Source organism: Sus scrofa, chromosome 4 (assembly GCF_000003025.6).
Source record: "Sus scrofa isolate TJ Tabasco breed Duroc chromosome 4, Sscrofa11.1, whole genome shotgun sequence".
Lineage (NCBI taxonomy): Eukaryota > Metazoa > Chordata > Mammalia > Artiodactyla > Suidae > Sus > Sus scrofa.
In genome coordinates, this window is record NC_010446.5 from 77,740,817 (window position 1) to 77,758,935 (window position 18,119).

The 18,119-nt window shown below is 48.4% G+C and overlaps 1 protein-coding gene across 18 annotated transcripts in view; it reads left to right on the top strand.

Annotated features, from left to right (window-relative positions):
* The window catches only part of ST18 (ST18, C2H2C-type zinc finger), a 294,874-nt gene that overhangs the window by 33,674 nt on the left and 243,081 nt on the right, over positions 1–18,119 (top strand). For 10 of the 18 annotated variants that reach the window (XM_021089384.1, XM_021089380.1, XM_021089379.1 and 7 more), the window contains exons 1-2: positions 7,879–8,062; positions 8,264–8,388. The gene's annotated coding sequence lies outside the window, so the exon portion shown is untranslated. Of the gene's footprint in view, positions 1–7,877; positions 8,063–8,263; positions 8,389–18,119 lie in introns of those variants that run through there. The other 8 variants (XM_021089378.1, XM_021089382.1, XM_021089386.1 and 5 more) reach the window with 3 other exon arrangements.

Genomic DNA, 18,119 nt, shown 5'->3' on the forward strand with positions numbered 1-18,119 from the left:
GTTCCAGGATCCGGTGGCTCCGTGAAGACCCCTCTTCCTGACTCCCCTCCCTCACCCTCCCTGTGCAGCCCTGGTGAGATAATACCCATTAGCCCCTGTCAACATGGCCTGGGGTGGTGTGTGTGTGTGTGGGGGGGGGTAAGTGAGGCTTAGGGCCCCATGGCTCTTCGTGTACAAGCTCTCCTTCTTCAGAGTCCGAGGCCTTGGGAGGGGGAGGTTGTAGATGTGAATCTTTCACTTTTTGCCTGACCCCAGAAGGATGGTGATGAGTGGGGCCGTCCTGCTCCAGCACAGAGTGTGGGTGGCAGACAGTGATGGACACGTGGCCTGGAGCGGTGAGCACTCTCCTGCCGGGTCAAGGCCACTTGTTGGGGCTCATGCATTTGGGGGTCTGTGTTTTAGATTTTCTGCTTCCATCGGGAGTGGGTCTGTTAGTTGCACACATCACTCACTTTGGTTACCTGGCTGGCTGGTGGCACAGGGGCCAGGACCGACCCTCTGAGCCATGGTGAGGCTTTCTCATCACTCCCAAGGCAGGGGTAGGCTTTCAGCTGAGCCCTGGGCTAACCTGCCGCATAGGGAACTCTATCCTATCGCCTGGGATAGACCACGAAAGAAAAGAGTCTAAGAAAGAATGGAGCCGTGACATGTTGCTGGGTGGCAGAAACTGGCACAGCCCTGAAATAAGGATACCTTAACAAACATTTTTTAATTTAAAAAACTGTTTTTGTGGAGTTCCTCTCATGGCTCAGAGGTTAACGAACCTGACTAGCATCCATGAGGAATGGGGTTCGATCCCTGGCCTCGCTCAGTGGGTTGAGGATCTGGTGTTGCCATGAGCTGTGGTGTAGGTTATAGATGCTGTTCAGATCCCATGTGGCTGTGGCTGTGGTGTAGGCCAGCAGCTGTAGCTCCGATTAGACTCCTAGCCTGGGAACCTCCATCTGTTGTGGGTGTGGCCCTAAAAAGACAAAAAAAAAAAAAAAAAAAACCCAAAACCCAAAAAAACTTATGTTCACAAAGGCAAAGTAAATGATCTGAGCTCTGACAAGTAAGTAAAATAAAGGAAAAACCACAGAATCAAGTCTTTTCAAGCAATGCTCACTCTATGGATGAACTATCATTCAAAACATTAAATGTTTACTTTATGGGTGTTTGTCGTATTTTCAAGATCTTGAATGAAAATCTTCAACACCAGGATGACTGAATTAGTCTTTAAAAAAACTTCATTAACAAGAGATGTTATAAATAAAAAAAATTCCCGCAACTTGGAAAATTGTAACACTTAAAAAAAAAATAAATAAAAACAGTGTGGTAGACTGAGGACCTTCCCTGGGGGCAAAAGCCAGAGATTCCTGAAATGCAGAAAGGGAAGGAGGGAGCCCCACCCAGGTCTGAACACAGGTTGGAGTTTGTGATCTGTGTTTCTCGTGCAGCACGTCTTCATCATCCCTGGAGCATCCCCTGAGGTCTATTCTACACGTAGGGGAGTATTCACAAGAGCTTGGAACAGACATACCAACGAGGCAAACAGCCTCTGAGGTAGGGGGCCCCTCGTTGCTGGGAGCCCAGCTCAGCTCCTTATCCGGCTGCCGTCTCTGCAGCCGCCCCCGCTGGCCCGGCCATCTGCCTCCTTCCGAGCCCCTCCTGTCAGGACACAGCCCTGACTGCTTCAGCAGCTCAGACCACATGCCGGTTCCTCAGGGAAGCTGTCCCGCTGCCCTGGGATGTGGCCCCTTTTTGTGCTGCCCACTGCACTGGCTGCTTCTCTTTTCCAAATTTGCCTCCTTGTCCTGCTTGCCACACACCTGCCGAAGCCACTGGACCTGCTGAAACCACTGGACCCACCAAGGTCACTGGGCACCAAAGCCAATGGACGTGCCAAGGTCACTAGACCCGCCAAAGCCACTGGACCTGCTGAAGTCACTGGACCTGCCAAGGTCACTGGACCTGCTGAAGCCACTGGACCCGCCAAAGCCACTAGGACCGCAAGCTCCCTGAGGGGCAGAATTTGTCCCCCTCACCAGCGAGTAACCAGGCCCCTCCGCATTGCCTGGGCCTGGGATGCGCCGTATGAATGCAGGTTGGTGGGTTGATTGATGGCCCACAAAACCCAGCCCCGAGCAGCCAGGTGGCCACTGACTCAGAGATCAGCCCAGTGGGTCTGAGAGCTCAGCTTGGGCTAAACCTGAGATTGGTATTTGGCTCTAGGTTGCCCTAGAAGGATCCAGAATTTGCATAGTCTTTGGTTCACAGAACAGAGGTTTTCAAGCTGTGTTTTAGAACCTGAGGGCTCTTGGCGGGGGGAGGGGGGGTGTAAAGCACTTAGGATACCAGGTGGCAGGGGGGAGAGATTGCGCACAGTGGGTCTGAGTCCTCATACCCTGTAACTTCCATGTTCACAGTCTAACACGTGTGTGGGGACTCACTTACTGTGCGAAAGGCAGTTTACCCAAATGAACTCATTTCCCATGACAACGCTAAGTGGAAAGTAGGGTTTTACCACCTGGGGACACTGAGGCTGCTCCAGAGCACACAGAGCAAATGCAGTCTGGTCGAAGGCTCCAGATCACACTCTCATGAGGGGTGCCCAGAGCCCGCACATAGTGGCAGCCTGGCTCTGGCAGGTTCTGGGGGCACAATTCAGCATTTAAGGAAAAATGCTGCCAGAAAGACTTAAAATCTGCTAGTGACAGTGTGCCCGGACGCCAGTCTTCTCAAGCAGTCTCCATGCAGTGGGTTTTTATTTTCCTGGTCCTGGTTTGCCTGCAGTGTCCGCGTGGTCTGTGCAGGGGAGTTGAGCTGCCCAGGTGGAAGCAGGTCTGGCCTGAAGCAGAAGGAAGCCCGTGGGCCGGACACTGAGAAGTCTAGTTTGGGACACTCCGCAGTCCTCCTGCCCCTTCTCGAAGGTGACCTGTCTTCCCCATCTCCCCACAAGGCAAGTGGGCTGGGTGTAGGGGTCTGGACACCATGAGAGCCAGCGTCCCCTCTGATCTGGCCCCTCTATGGGTCTCCTCCCAAACAGCAAGGGGCAGATGCAGCCCAGTGGGCACTTCTCTCGGGTGCAGACTGACCTTGAAGAGGATGAGCGTGTGGACAGGGGTAGCCTCTGGAAAGCTGTGACGACACCAGCTCCAAGCCGGCCAGTCCTGCACCCACAGTCCTTCTTCAGACGTGCATGCCGAGCCACTAGCCTGGGTGCCCTAACTTGTCCAAGGTCCATGGCATTTGCTGGGGATCTGCCAGGAAGCAGGAGCATTTTCTGGACACTGAGGCGAGCTCTCTTCCCCACGTAGACCTCGGGGTTCACGTGGAGGCGGGACATTAGGAGGCTTTTTGACAATGTAAGGCATCCAATTGCACAATATAAGATGATGATGAAAAACTAATGCTTTCATAACATTGTAGAGCAGCTCTAATTGTTTTTGGTTTTTGTTTTAAACCTGTTGCATTTAAAAAATATTTGCTGGGAGCATAGCACACCCTGCAAGCCACACGCTGAACGTGATGTGAGGCTGATGGTCAATAGCCAGGCCCAGTGCTTGGTGCTGGCATTGGCACGTCCCTGTCCGCCAGGGGGGACGTGCCTGCAGGGGACGCGCCCGGAGAGGCATGCAGCCCTGAGCTCTGCTCAACTATCTTCTTCCCTCTGCAGCTTCCCACTTCCCATCTGTGCCACCCACTGGCTTCTCAAAGGATAAGAAAGAAAATTGGCACACGGTTCAAGGAAAAAGAATCAGAAGATGTAGGCTCCCTGGTCCCGGTCCGTGGTGTTGGAGCCACACGGCCACGGCCAGGCCACCCTCACCTCCTCGAAGCTGTGACCTGGCCTGACCCACCTGGGCTGTGCCGTTTTGCCACCCGTGGATACCCGAGTGCTGGTCGTACTTTGCACCTTGCCAGGAAAGCATTTTCTTTTTCCTTTCATCTTTGCCAGTGCTGCCTGTGGGCTCCAAAAGGCATCTTCAGAAAGCGGATCATTAGAGTGATGGAGTCTGGGCAGGAGTAATCACTCTCTATTTTGCTTGGGTGCAGCCCTTCAGAGAAAATGACGCCCTTGCCAATAATTATTAGGTTATCACCTTGTCATATTACTCCTCCTGGAGCCTCAATTTGAGGGCAAACGTTAGGCCAACCTTTGCTGTTTAGTTCTCTGAGTCAAATAAATGTAGTATTCCAGGAAAAAAACACACACACACACACAACACATCAAAACCAGAAACCCTAAGCAACAGTTATTTCTGAATAGAACACAACTATGTGATGGTTTTAAGGATGGCTTAACAAAATGAACACTTAGGAGTTCCCTGTGGCTCAGCAGGTTAAGGACTCAGCATTGTCATGACTGGCGCGGGTTTGATCCCTGGCCCCTGAACGATCTGCCTGCCGCCGGAGAGTCCAAACAAAAGGATGCTTAGTGCAATGGCAGTTGTATCCATTAACAAACACTTGGAAGCAGCCAGGAGTCAGCCTTCTCAGATCACATTTGTGGAAGGCTGTCCAGATGCTGCCATCTCATAGGAAGGCCCCCTGAGAGTTGTCTGGAGATGACCTACTGCGTGTTCATCTTCCCCGAAGTGCACAGCCCTAAACTACAAGTACGGGTGACCTACTGCTTTGTCCACGTGCTTTGGATGTGGGGAGAGAATGGATGGACTTTGCCGGGATTTGCCCCTGGACCAAGAGACTTGTCTCTTTATTTTGGCCTTGGCCTTGTGATGAGAGAGCCAGGCCAGGGCTGGGGACATGCAGGCTCACGGGGCTGCCTTCAGGGAGAAGGCCCCCATGGGTGCTCTTCCCAAGGACTGTCCCTGGGCGTGACCCAGCCCGCACTCCTCAGCTTCCTCTGTGATGTCTCCCTGGTCCTGGGCCCCAGAGGCTCCCGAGTGCAAAGAGCTAGGAAGGCGGATGCTGTGAAAGGGGGTTCCTTGGGGTTGGATGGAAGGTGCCCGGGACCAGCAAAAGGAAGGGTTAGGGCTCCTTGGCCCCAAAGGAGGCGCGTGTCTTTGACACCCCTCGCTTCCTCGGCACGCATGCTCAGTCTCCATATGAGGACGGGTCTTTGCCTCAGCTCTTCCCAGAACTTCGTGAGCAGCAGCTGTTTGAGGTCTCAACCCATATTTCATAAGGTCAGATCCCATCTTCCCGACCATGTGCCTAGATTACTCGTCTTCACTTAGCAAGGGAAAAAAACGAGTTCAGAATCATATGTAGGGAGAAGCTTCCCATCTGAGATTTTGCAGCAGTGGAAGTTGGACTTTGCGAGTTTGTTTTGGGTAAAAGCATATTTCCCGGGGCTGGTTCAGCAACAACATTCTGAGATGCTGGGTCCCATCTTCTAGTGAGGGATCAGCGGCATATTGTGGATTCCAAAACTGAGTCTGCATCTGCTGTACCCAGACCTGCTCCGTTTGGGAAGCTCGCAAGTAGGCTGGCCTTTTTTTTTTTTTTTTCCTTCCCCCGAGTTTCTCTTTTGGCCAAAGAGAAATTGCTTCTGTGCCACTCAAAATACTTGAACTGATCTGCAAGCCAGAGGAGACAGCAGCAGTGAAGGCCCTGCTCAGGAATTCACTGATGTGGGGGTGACACGAAGGTAGACAGACAGGGTAGTCCCAGAGAGTTCTGGTGTGTCCCCCACTCCCGGAAACGAGAACTGGTATTTGGGTCTATAAGAAGGAGCTCACAAGAGAACATGCTGGTAGGTTTTCTGATGTGCTTTGGGCTCTCAGATGAGCTGGTCTTTCATCGGTTGTTTGATTACGCACAGTCAAACCTTTTGCATAAAACTCAGCTTGCACCTTCTGTACGTGGATTCGTGCTGTAGGCATTAAGGTTCTTTGAAAGCCACGAGGCAGACAGAGGTGGCATCTGGGGAAAGTACAGAAAGAAATAAAATAACTTGTTAGTAAGACTGTCTTGGGGTGAGCAAAAGGTTTGTGAGAAAACATATTCATCTAGATTTTTCTAGAAAGACCATGATGAACAGGAAAGCTTAAAGTAAAACAACAAAGGAGTTTCTGTTGTGGCTCAGCGGGTTAAGAACTGAACTAGTATCCATGAGGATGCAAGTTGGATCCCTGGCCTTGCTCAGTGGGTTAAGGGTCCCGCGTTGCTGTGAGCTATAAGTGGAGACTGCAGACGCAGCTCAGATCTGGTGGTGTTGTTACCATGTAGGTGGGCTGTGCTGTGGTGTAGGCAGGCAACTGCAGCTCTGATTTGACCCCTAGCCTGGAAATTTCTATATGTCATGGATGCGGCCCTGAAAACACAAAAAAATAAAAAATTAAAAGAGCCTGCCGAGGACAGGTGGGACAGCTACGGGCCAGGCCCTGCATGAGCTTCAGGGGAAACTTCAAGGAACATAAAATACAGGGTCCCCGATTCCTGGAGTTTCTGGCAGAGGAGTTTATCATGCATGGCCTAAATAATTGATAGTGTTGAAAAAAAATGCTATCCTTGATAGGCCCAAAATACATGGTACATTTTCCCCATTGTTGTCAACTTTGGTCTTGTGGACCAACATCCTTGACCCCTGGGTAAAAACTGGCAGGTGCCCCCGCCCCCTTCTGCTTGTTCTCAGATGAGACAAAAGTTCCTCTGGACAAGTTACGTCACAGAAACAACCTCATTGCAGCCCTCGAAGTGTCTGGTCCCAGGCATGGGTCACACACCGGCCTTGACTCAGCTTTGCCATGTCCCCTGGGGCCTGTCTACCTGCGGCTGGGCTGTAGAGGTTGTGTGTGTGTGGGGGGGGCAGGTGGCAGAGGTAAGAGCCCCAGCCCTTTCTTACCTGGCTGGCAGGTATCCTATTCTCTGCCCTGGCACCTCTTGGGAGGATGGACTTTCCAGAGGTTCAGGCAGCAAGGCTCCTTGTCCTTGGCATCTCCTCCATCCGGGTGGATGCCTCTCACCTCCCTCGGTCACTGGATGAGCCTTCCTCAGCACTGGTTACCCCCATGGTCACCCCCATCCTCTTACTGTCCCCTTTGCCCTCTTCCTGTCCCCTCTATCCTCATCTTGTCCCCTCCATCTTCTGCCTGTCCCCTCCATCCTCTTCGTGTCCTCTCCAGCCTCTAGGGAGCCCCTTTGGACAGATTTCCCTGCAGCCCCAGGGACACACATCTGGGCCTGGGTACCTCATGGGTCCTCCACCCACACCCAGGCAGGTGCAAGCCCACGCCAGCATTCCTGTGCCCTGAGGGGCTCAGCCCCCAAAGCTGTCTGTGGGCTCCTCTGTCATCCCAGACGATCCTGGATGGGCCAGTGCCCAGTGGACTTTCCCAGGCAGCCTCCCACTGACCCCCTTTCCGGGGTGGCCATGCCCCAGCCCCTCCACCCTGACCTGTGATGGGAGGGCAGCAGCCCCAGCCCTGCCACACAGAGCACCACCTCCTCCTCTCTCTAATCTTTTTTTGTATTCTTGGTTGGGGAGGGGTCTCCCAGGGCCCCTTCCTCTTGCACCTGCATGGTGGTGGCGTGGGGATGTGGGGGTCTTGTAAGTGCTGGGGTGTTAGGCTCTGGATTATTTCACCTCGAATCTAACAGAAAGGGTGCAATCACTATGAGCAGAAAACAGAAGAAACTCAGCTCCGCGAGGAGTTTTAAAGACCCTGCCCTGAGGCCGCAGCTCAGCATCAAGGTCGGGCCTCAAACCCAGGCCGGGGGACCAGCTTCTGCCTTTGCAGCCGCGGAGTCAGGAAGAACTGGAGGGGCTGGGGGTGGGGGTCGCTCCTTATAGATTTGGGGCAAACAAGCAAGAAAGTTGGGGTGAGCAGAGCGCCTGCGCCCCGCTCACAACAGGTCCTTGTAGGAGGCGGCGGCCGTGCCACGCGGCGCCGGGGACTGGGCTGCGCTCGGACGGGAGCCCGCTTGTTCGCTGGGCCTCAGTGAAAAGAGTTTTGAAATGAGTTCTGAATAGACAGCATTTTCTTTGTGCGGGTGGTAAATAACCCAGCGCAAAGTTAGCAAGTTGCAGCTCCGGCATCCTGACTCCATGGAACTTTTTTGTGGGGAGAAGGGCAGGATGTTTTTAACAGAATGTGAGCGCCCCGGAGCCCTGGAGGTAAGGGGATGGCCGTGGCGGGTCCCGCCTTGGCAAACAGAGCTTTTCAGGAAGCTGCAAAGAGGAGAGAAGGTTCCTACCCACCACCCACGCCCTGCAGAGCTTCCCGAGGGCCATTCACAGGGCATTTATTTAGATCTGATCAAAAGTCGGTGATTTTGTTATGATTGTTTTCACGCGCACCTTTCTTTCTTACTGTAGAAAGCAATCCCATCTCTGAATGGGGCCGTGTGGAGAAACCCGAAGAGAAACAGCATAAGAGCCTTTTGGAATATATCCCGGAAAAGATAATTTTCTACACATCTGCAGCGTTTCTCCGGGTAAAGGTAAGAAAAAGAAAGTTGTGAAAAGTAGATTCAAACTATTTCACGACATCATAGTGGGTTGGGCTTTGGGATGATACCCAGAGCACTGATGCAGGATGGATGTGGGGGAGCCGGGAGGGGCCCGCTCCCGCCCCTCCCCCTCTCCCCTTGGCCAGGTAGCTCTGAGGCCACCCGGGGCTGTTTCCCACCACAGCGGCAGAGAGCCTTGGGAGCACACGTGCCCCGGGTCAGGGACCCTGGAGGGACTGCAGCATTCCACAGCCAGAGCTCCTACCAGAATGTCAGTGTGTTTCTCACTGCAAATGTTACTTGTACATTATGGAATTCCTTTTAGGTTTATATTTGCACTGGGACTGACTCATTTTCTATTTAGGATTCTTAAAAAATCACTTTTATAGTGCTCAGATGAGAAGTACATCTGTTGCTTACATATAATAAGCATCAAACATGAAGGCATGTTGTGTGCTGGAGCCATTTGTTTGTCACTGTAGGGGACCTGCGCCACCCCCGCCCTGCATGTTTCCTATCTGGAGACGAGGAATCAAACTTTATGGTTCTTCCCTTGAGCAGTAAGATCTTTTTTTTAAATCCCCAGCTCATTGGGTCACTGGAAATGAACATCATTTAGAATTCTGGAGTGTGTACTTTGAATGAAGTTCAGAGGGACAAGATTGCACTGGTGCATGGTCATTAGTGTTTGGGCTTCTGGATAGGTTTCTGAAGCAGTACTTTGGAAACTATGTTACTTGTTGGAAGGTTATATACACATGTCATTAGCACCTTAGCAGGATGATCTTTCCAGCAGGCTTAGAGGTCAAGCCATTGGCTCTTGGGACTGTGTCAGTTTTCTGTCTTGTGATTGTGGGTGAAGCAAACAGTTATAAGTCAAGTAGAAGCCGATATGTTTCAGGGTTCTGATATTCATGCATTTGGTTGGATGTGTTTGCACAGCCTGGAGCCTTGAACTTTCTACTGCACATAAATGGCTCTCGAATTAACTGGAAGGGCCGCTTTAGGTCAACTTAGAACGAGAAAGGCAAAGGCAGGAAGTCTCCTGTAAACCATGGCCTTGTTGAGATAAAAATTATGACATTCCTCAAAAAAAAAATTGTTGTTGATTAAATAAGTTCAAATAACATGTTGTTTCCCATGCGAACATTATAACCAGTTTTTAAAGACAAAATTGTGTCTTTAGTTTGTTATTAGTGGGTTACTTGTGATTGTGTAAGTTTTTTGGGAAAAGTTTTACCTCCAACCTGCAATAAAAATTAAATTTAGAGATCCTGAATTTAAAAAATATTTTACCTTAATTATTTATTTAAACATTTTAAATTAAAATAGGGCTTTGTACGTCAGAAATAGGAGCCCTTATGGAGTTCCCGTGTGGTGCAGTGGAAGCGAATCTGACTAGCATCCATAAGGACGCAGGTTTGATCCCTGGCCCCGCTCAATGGGTTAAAGATCCAGCGTTGCCGTGCGCTGTGGTGTAGGTCGCAGATGGGGCTCAGATCCTGCATTGCTTCAGCTGTGGCGTAGGCCTGCGGCTATAGCTCTGATTGGGCCCGTATCCTGGGAAGCTCCGTATTCCACCGGTGCGGGCTGAAAAGAAAAGAAAAGAAATAGGACCCCTTAATGTATTTAGGAACTCAGGTGAGGATGTGGGCAGGAAGAAGCCAGGGCAGTACCTGTGTCCTGAAACCATTTACTGGAGTTCGCCAGCAGAGGGAAGCACAGAGCAACGAACTCAGAAGCCTCTCCGTCTAGATGTCTAAAAATCTAAAAGTGAAAAAGTATGAAAGTGGTACTTTTTGGACAGCACCTCCACTGAACTCACACACCTCTAAAATAAATTGATAAAATGCCCAAACATGTTAATCCCTAAATAATTCCCTCACCATGAAAGTTTGAGGTGCGAGGACAAAATTTGATTTCCTCAATCAGAGGTGTTTGCCCTGTGATTTTACCTTTGACTGATTCTCTTACAAAAGACTCTGTGAATGCAAATACCAGTAATATGCACACATTTTCATAATGAAGCTTTTCAGGATGGTTTTTCTGTTGAAAAATACTGAGAAAAATCATAATTCAGACTCACGGAACACCCTCTATCAAACTCAGCATTTGATGCAAAATGCAGCTTCATAAAGGCTTCTAATTAAATCCACATTTGCTTGATGAGTGCAATAGCACAGTATTCTATTTGTTAAATTTTTTCTCCTCAAAATAACTACGGCAAAGATTTTCTGTTCTCAAAAAAAGAAAAACAAACAAAAAACCAAAAAACAAAAAAACCCCACATGGACTACTCAATATTTGACATACATTTTACACTGGAAATCCAGAAAGATTAAGACAGAATAAATTGAGGAGTTCCCGTCATCGTTGGCTCAGTCGTTAACGAATCCGACTAGGAACTATGAGGTTGCGGGTTCGATCTCTGGCCTTGCTCGGTGGGTTAAGGATCCGGCATTGCCGTGGGCTGTGGTGTAGGTCACAGTCGCAGCTCGGATCCCAAATTGCTGTGGCCCTGGTGTAGACCGGCGGCGACAGCTCTGATTTGGACCCCTAGCCTGGGAACCTCCATATGCAGTGAGAGTGGCCCTAGGAAAGGCAAAAGGACAAAAAAAAAAAAAAAAAAAGACAGAGTAAATTGAAACAGAATCCCAAAGAATTCAGAGGGACAATTTTGTGAAAACACATTCTATTTCACTTTGAGGTTATTATAAAAACTGGAGTTTATGGTTCGGGCATTAATGTTGGGGGAATCTCAGTGTTTTTCTACTGAATTTTCTCCTGTAATCTGGAAGTCACCATTTAAGATGATCATCTTATCCGTTAATTAGGGTTGCAAAAGACTTTTCTCTTTTCAAAAGTTCATGAACACACAACAAATTGGAGCTACTTGTATAAGCCCACTGAGCTTTCTGGGATCTACCTCTGACTGACGTTGGCTCTGTTGATCTCAGAGTGTTGACATTTCAGGTATTGTTGTTTTCAGAGGTTTCCCAGGCAACCACATCAATTCATCTGGTCCCAGGCAAAGTGCCCTTGAACTCCCAGTCGCTTCACTTCCCGGCGTGAGTCACGTGTGTAGCAGGAGAGACACAGACTCTGTGTAGGGGGCTAACGTGAGGGGTGGGGTGAAGAGAGGGACCATCTCACACAAAACGTCCACTTGGCTGTTGAGACTCCAGCCCGCTGCCGGCAGGGCAAGCTCTCATTGTAACTCCAGGGGTGGGGCCGTGGGGGGTCCACGGCCAGTGCCCTGTCCTCATCCTCAAGGCTTCTGGGCAGAGTGGAGCCCCAAACACCCCTGCATCACCCCAACAATGCCTTCAGGGGCAGATCGCTGGCCCCCAGGAAGCCAAGGCCACTAGCCTGAGTGACACCTCGGGGTCCCAGATGATGTCTCACACACACACACACACACACATGACCTGTGAGATCCTCTGCCCCAGCTCTGCTTCCTTCTGTTCGTGTGCATCTCCAAATCCTTCCTGAGGAGCAGGGCAGGGAGCAATCGGGGTCACTGGTAGTGCAGTTAGAATATCCTTTTCCCCTTGTTTTCTTTACCCTGGCTCTTGTCCTCCCCATTGATGACTGGTGACGGGCTTGACTGGTGAATGTGGCCACAGAATATACAATCTGCAAGTCCCACTCAGGAGGCTTCTAACCATCCTAGGGCTGCGCTCCATGGCCCACGGGGCTCCCGGAGTCTAGAGCTCTGAACGGTTCATCCTCCTCATGCAGATCCAACCACAGAAGCAGAGCCCCACCCTCCCCACCCTCCCCACCCTCCCCACCCCTCCCCCTCCTTTCCCACTTGGCCCCACCCCCGCCCCCACTCCACCCCCACCATCCGCTCTCCCACCTGCTATATTCTGTTCTGTCTGATCCACTCACTGGGACATGAATATCCTGTTGAAATGTGTCTAAGTAAGCACATTAAAAAAAAAAAAAACTAACCTTCCTGGGTCTATAAATAATTTAAATAAGGATGTGCATCTAATAACATATATAATATGGAATATATATATTTAGCTCTCTGAGTAGTTGCTTTAGCTACCAGCCCTTCTACCAGCTGCAATTACCTCTGTGATTATCACTTTGAATAATCCGCGGCTTGTTAAAATTAATGGAGAGAAATGTAATTTTATAGTAGGAAATGTAGTTGTCAGGGTGTGAAATAATAGTAATCAGTTTGAATAAATATTTGCTATTTGTTTTCATAAAAGTTTAAATCCTCAAAAGAGAACTCTGACCAAAATAGGACTAGAGCAGGATCACGGAAACAGGTGGTATGAGTCATACTCTTGGCTTTTAATTAAAGGATGCTCTGGCTGTTGGCATGGACTGCACAGAGGCAGTTTTAGGATTTCTTAAGCTGGACTCCAGCTGGAGAATTCTTAATCAGGGCGGACTTACTCTGATTGTTTATCGTCTATTTGTGCGCTGATGAGAAGTGGTGATACGGTGCTGATACCTCAATCACGGTTTAAAAAATTCAAAGAGCATATGAATCCTCGGACCTGGACAGTTCTTCCTGAGCCAGAGGGGTTTTGTGCAAAGCTACTATGTAGACCAGAGAATCGGTCTTTTGCTGTTTAGTTTTGTCACCCTATGTCAATAGCTGAATGGATATTCTGAATTAATAAGCATAACGTTTGTATAAGCTAAAGACTAGTCTAAGCTCTGCATTCGTTGATGGGAACCTTAATCAAGTGTTTCTTTTCATCAGCTTGTTCAAGAGGCTTAAACATAATTATGGTTCTGAGGCCATGACATACCAACTGGGTAAAATTGTAGCTAGCACTGGGACAGGTGACTTAAAGTTTGGGCTTGCGAGTTGCTTCTAGGACTTGGAAGGTCCTGAAGAACTAGGTTTTGGGGGAATATGTGTATATTTATACTTTGTATCTTACTGAGAAGAATCTAGGTATTAAAATATATCCATAGGATTGCATTTGGTTTTATTTACTTTTGCCTTTTTTTTTTTTTTAAGGCCACACCTGTGGCATACGGAGGTTCCCAGACTAGGGGTCCAACTGGAGCTGTAGCCACTGGCCTACACCACAGCCACAGCAATGCAGGGTCGGAGCTGTGTCTGAAATCTACACCACAGCTCACGGCAACACCAGACCCTTAACCCACTGAGAGAGGCCAGGGATTGAACCCACGTCATCATGGATGCTAGATGGGTCGTTAACCGCTGAGCCACGATGGGAACTCCTGGTTCTATTTCTTCTTTTTTTTCTGCTTAATATTTTTAAAAGTTATTTTATTGAAGTATAGTTGATTCGCAATGTTGTGTTAATTTCTGCTGCACAGCAAAGTGATTTAGTTATACGTACATGTATATATATTATATTCTTTTTCATAGTCTTTGCCATTATGGCTTACCTCAGGATATTGACTGTAGTTCCCTGTACCACACAGTAGGATCTTGTCGTTGAGATTGTTTTGTTTTTAACTAATGTTCTGGTTAAAAATGATGGGAGTTCCCGTTGTGGCGCAGTGGTTAATGAATCTGACTAGGAGCCATGAGGTTGCGGGTTCGGTCCCTGCCCTTGCTCAGTGGGTTAACGATCTGGCGTTGCTGTGAGCTGTGGTGTAGGTTGCAGAAGCGGCTCGGATCCCGTGTTGCTGTGGCTCTGGCATAGGCTGGTGGCTACAGCTCCGATTCGACCCTAGCCTGGGAACTTCCATATGCCGTGGGAGCGGCCCAAGAAATAGCAAAAAGACAAAAAGACAAAAAAAAAAAAAAAAGAAATATAGGTTGACATTCTTATCTTGATAGCAAATACAGAAAAGTGACGGAAATACAAAGCATGAGCTAGCGTTCAAGTTCTCAACATGCCGAGGGGACAGCCATGGGGCAGTGGGCTTTGGTTGCCGGCTTTTCCCACGGCTCTGCTTGGTACCTGGTGCTCAGTTAGCTCAGGAAAGCGGGATGATGAGCATCAGGACTCACGCCCGGTTTAGCTGCCTTTCCTCCTTCCTCGGCATCCCTCACGTCACCTGCTCTGCATCTGTCAAATGTTAGGGTGCCATGAAACCCGAGAAGCAGTGAGCGGAGTACCTGCTCCAGGAGCTGGAAATGCCTCAGCCCATCCGTTCCTGCAGCGGCTGCTCTTCACTCTCTCAACAAACACCCGAGCCCTCTCTTGTGTCAGGCGTGGGTCTCATGTCGGTGCGTGATCAAGAGCCCTTGAAGGTCGTTGTGATCATCTCCCTTGTACAGAGGACAGAACTGAGACTTGTAGAGAGGTCGGGAGAGATGTGAAGGCCATGAGACTAGTGAGGGCTGAAGTTGAGATTTCAGTCCCATCGCAGAACTCTGCTCACTCCCGCCTCCTACACAGACCTGCTCTGAGGAGGCCATGCCTCCGGCAGACATCTCAAAACTATTTGGAAACAATTTCAAACTCAGAAAAAGTCCTAAGTATGCAGAATTCCTGAATACCCTTCACCAAGTTTTCCCAGCTGTGAACCTTTTACCCGATGTGCGCTCTCTGTTTGTATTTAGGCACGTGCACCCCCTGCACACACGCTGACATATTTTTTTTTTCATAAAACATTTGTGATAAGATCTAGACATGATCCCCTCCTTTCCCGCCAATTCCCATAATATGTTTCAAAAAACGCATGGATGTTCTCTGACCTTCCCCAATGCAAGGTCAAAATCATGCCTTTAGCAGGGGTCCAATCCGCAGACTTTATCCAGAATTTACCAGTTATTCCAATATAGTCCATTATGGCAGGTTTTTTTTTTTTTTTTAAATTGTGCAGGGTCCAGCCCAGGAGTATGTGTGGTCATAAACTGTCCTGTATCTTTTGTGTCTTTTTTTTTTGTAGGTGTTTTTTTAAAAACATTTTTAATAAGGTATAGTTGATTTACAATGTCCCTTCAATTTCTGCTGTATGGCAAAGTGACCCAGTCACACACATGTATACATTCTTTTTCTCATGTTATCTTCTGTCGCATTCTGTCACAAGTGATTGACTATAGTTCCCTGTGCTGTACAGTAGGACCTCATTGCTTATCCATTCCAAATGCCATAGTTTGCATCTCCTAACCCCAAACTCACAGTTCATCCCACCCCTTCCCCCTTCCCCTGGCAAACACAGATCTGTTCTCCATGTCCGTGATCTCTTTCTATTTTGTAGATAGGATCATCCGTGCCATATTTTAGATTCCACATTATAAGAGATATCATATGATATTTGTCTTTCTCTTTCTGACTTACCTCACTTAATATGGGAATCTCTGGTTGCACCCATGTTGCTGCAAATGACATGATTTTGTTCTTTTTTATGGCTGAGTAGTATTCCACTCTGTGTGTGTGTGTGTGTGTGTGTGTGTGTGTGTGTGTGTGTATCTATATATATATCACAGCTTTATCAAAACTACAGTGAGGAACTACCTCACACCAGTCAGAATGGCCATCATTAACAAATCAACAAATAACAAATGCTGGAGAGGGCGTGGAGAAAAGGGGACCCCCTTCCACTGTTGGTGGGAATGTCAACTGGTACAACCACTATGGAAAACAGTATGGAGGTTCCTCAGAAAACTAAATCTAGAACTGCCATATGATCCAGCAATCCCACTCCTGGGCATATATCTGGACAAAACTTTTATTCATAAAGATCCATGCACCCCTCTGTTCACTGCAGCACTGTTCACAGCAGCCGAGACATGGAAACAGCCCAGTGTCTTCTGTGTCTTTTAATCAGGAACCACCCTGCAGGCTTCATGTCTCGTGACCCTGACCTATTTGAAGAATAGAGGCCAGTTACCATGGAAACGTACCTCACTTTGGGCTCGTCTGATGTTTCCTCCTGATTTGATTCAGGGTGCGTGCTTTGGGCAGGAACCTGTGAAAGGCACGCTGTGTTCTCTTTGGGGTGTTGTGCCGGGAAGCATGGCTACTGATTCACCTCGTTACTGGCTTGCTCAGTTGGGTAACAGAGGTCTTCACAGCAAGGTTCCCATTTTTCCCTTTTTAAGTATTACTACCTCCTGGGGAGACGTTTTGAGACTATGTAAAGATTCTGTTTCCTCTTTCATTTTTACTGCACTGGTTTTAACATCTATGGATGATTCTTGCCTGTATCTGTTATTACTATGATGGTTGCCAAATGGTAGCACTTAACTTTTTAAGCTCCTTTATTCAGTACGTTGCTATTAGTCTGTAAAGATAGAGTATCGCTAGTCCTCATCTCGAGTCTGGGATCACACGCATGCCTTGGGGTTCTTATCTCCTTAGGGCCTCACATCTCCCGCAGTAGATGCATTGCATCCACGTTTAATAGATGAGGGAACTGTGTAGCCGAAAACCAGTTGGCAGCATTTGCAGGAAGAAAATATTAAAAATTGATCTTTAAAATATCATCAGGGATACTCACAGTAAGATAATAGAGTGAAGCATACAAATTACCAAAAAAAGAGTTAGAAAGGAGAGAAACTAGAATCATATATAACATTGTGCTGTATGTTTAAAATTTGTGTGTGGAGGCCACAGAAAGAGATCAGCCCTCCTGACCTGCACATTGAGCAAGGTGTGCAGAGGATGGGACCTGAGATGTCTTATTACCATCACAGACACCAAAGGAGAGACATGGACAATGCCTGAGAACTGAACTTCAGCGTTGTTCTTTTCTCAGTTCAACAGAAAGATGGAAAGGGAAGGCAGAATAATGAGAGGTATCCAAAGCTCACCTTGACCTCAGCACACGGTGGAGATTTAGCAGGGTGGGGACAAAAGAGGAAAGGAGACTTGGCTCTCCAGGTGGCAGGAGCCGGGATGGAGGACAGGAGTCCCTGTGGGAGGCGCTCTCTCTCACTGTGGATATAACTTGGCATCTCATGCTGCATCTTCCCATCTTGTTTTCCCACTGAGAACAGTCCTGGGAGGCTGCCTGGAGGGGGCTGAGGTGGTGCCTGGAGTGGATCCTGTATCTTGTGGCTCCACTGAGCTGGGGACCCATCCAGTGCCTCTTAAGATGTAGATTAATCCTTAATATAAGTTCAGGATTTTTAGATACTGAATCCCAGCCCACCAGCCACACACACCCCAAACTAAGGGGACAGCTCTTCTCACCCTCCTCGATGCTGCTGCTAGCAAACCTCAGCTCTCAGGAGATAACCAGCTAGCAAACCACAGCTCTCAGGAGCAGGTGGACAGGTATCAGAGCCGGCAAACCATCTTAGAAAGACAAAAGGTCTTGACAAAACTATAATTCAGAAAGATGCATGCACCCCTACATTCATGACAGCACAGTTCACAATAGCCAAGACATGGAAGCAACATAAGTGCCCATCGAAATAATGTCATTTGCAGCAACGTGGATGCAACCAGAGGTTATCATATTAAGTCAGAAAGAGAATCATATGATATCACTTGTATGTGGAATCTAATATGTGGCACAAATGCATCTCTCTACAGGACAGAACAGACTTACGTAGAGTACAGACTTGTGGTTGCCAAGGGGGAGGGGCAGCGTGGGATGCACTGGAGTTTGGAGTCAGTAGATGCAAACTATTATTAATATTTCCTAAGAGATACACTCATGAAACAAGACATTTGGAGAACAAAAGAACTCTTGGAAATAAAAAAAAAATCATGATAGCAACATTAAAACACTCACATAAGGGGGATTGAGAGAGAAGTTGGCGTGAATGAGACTGTGGCCTTAATCTGTGATGGTTAAACTATCGCATTTTGTGA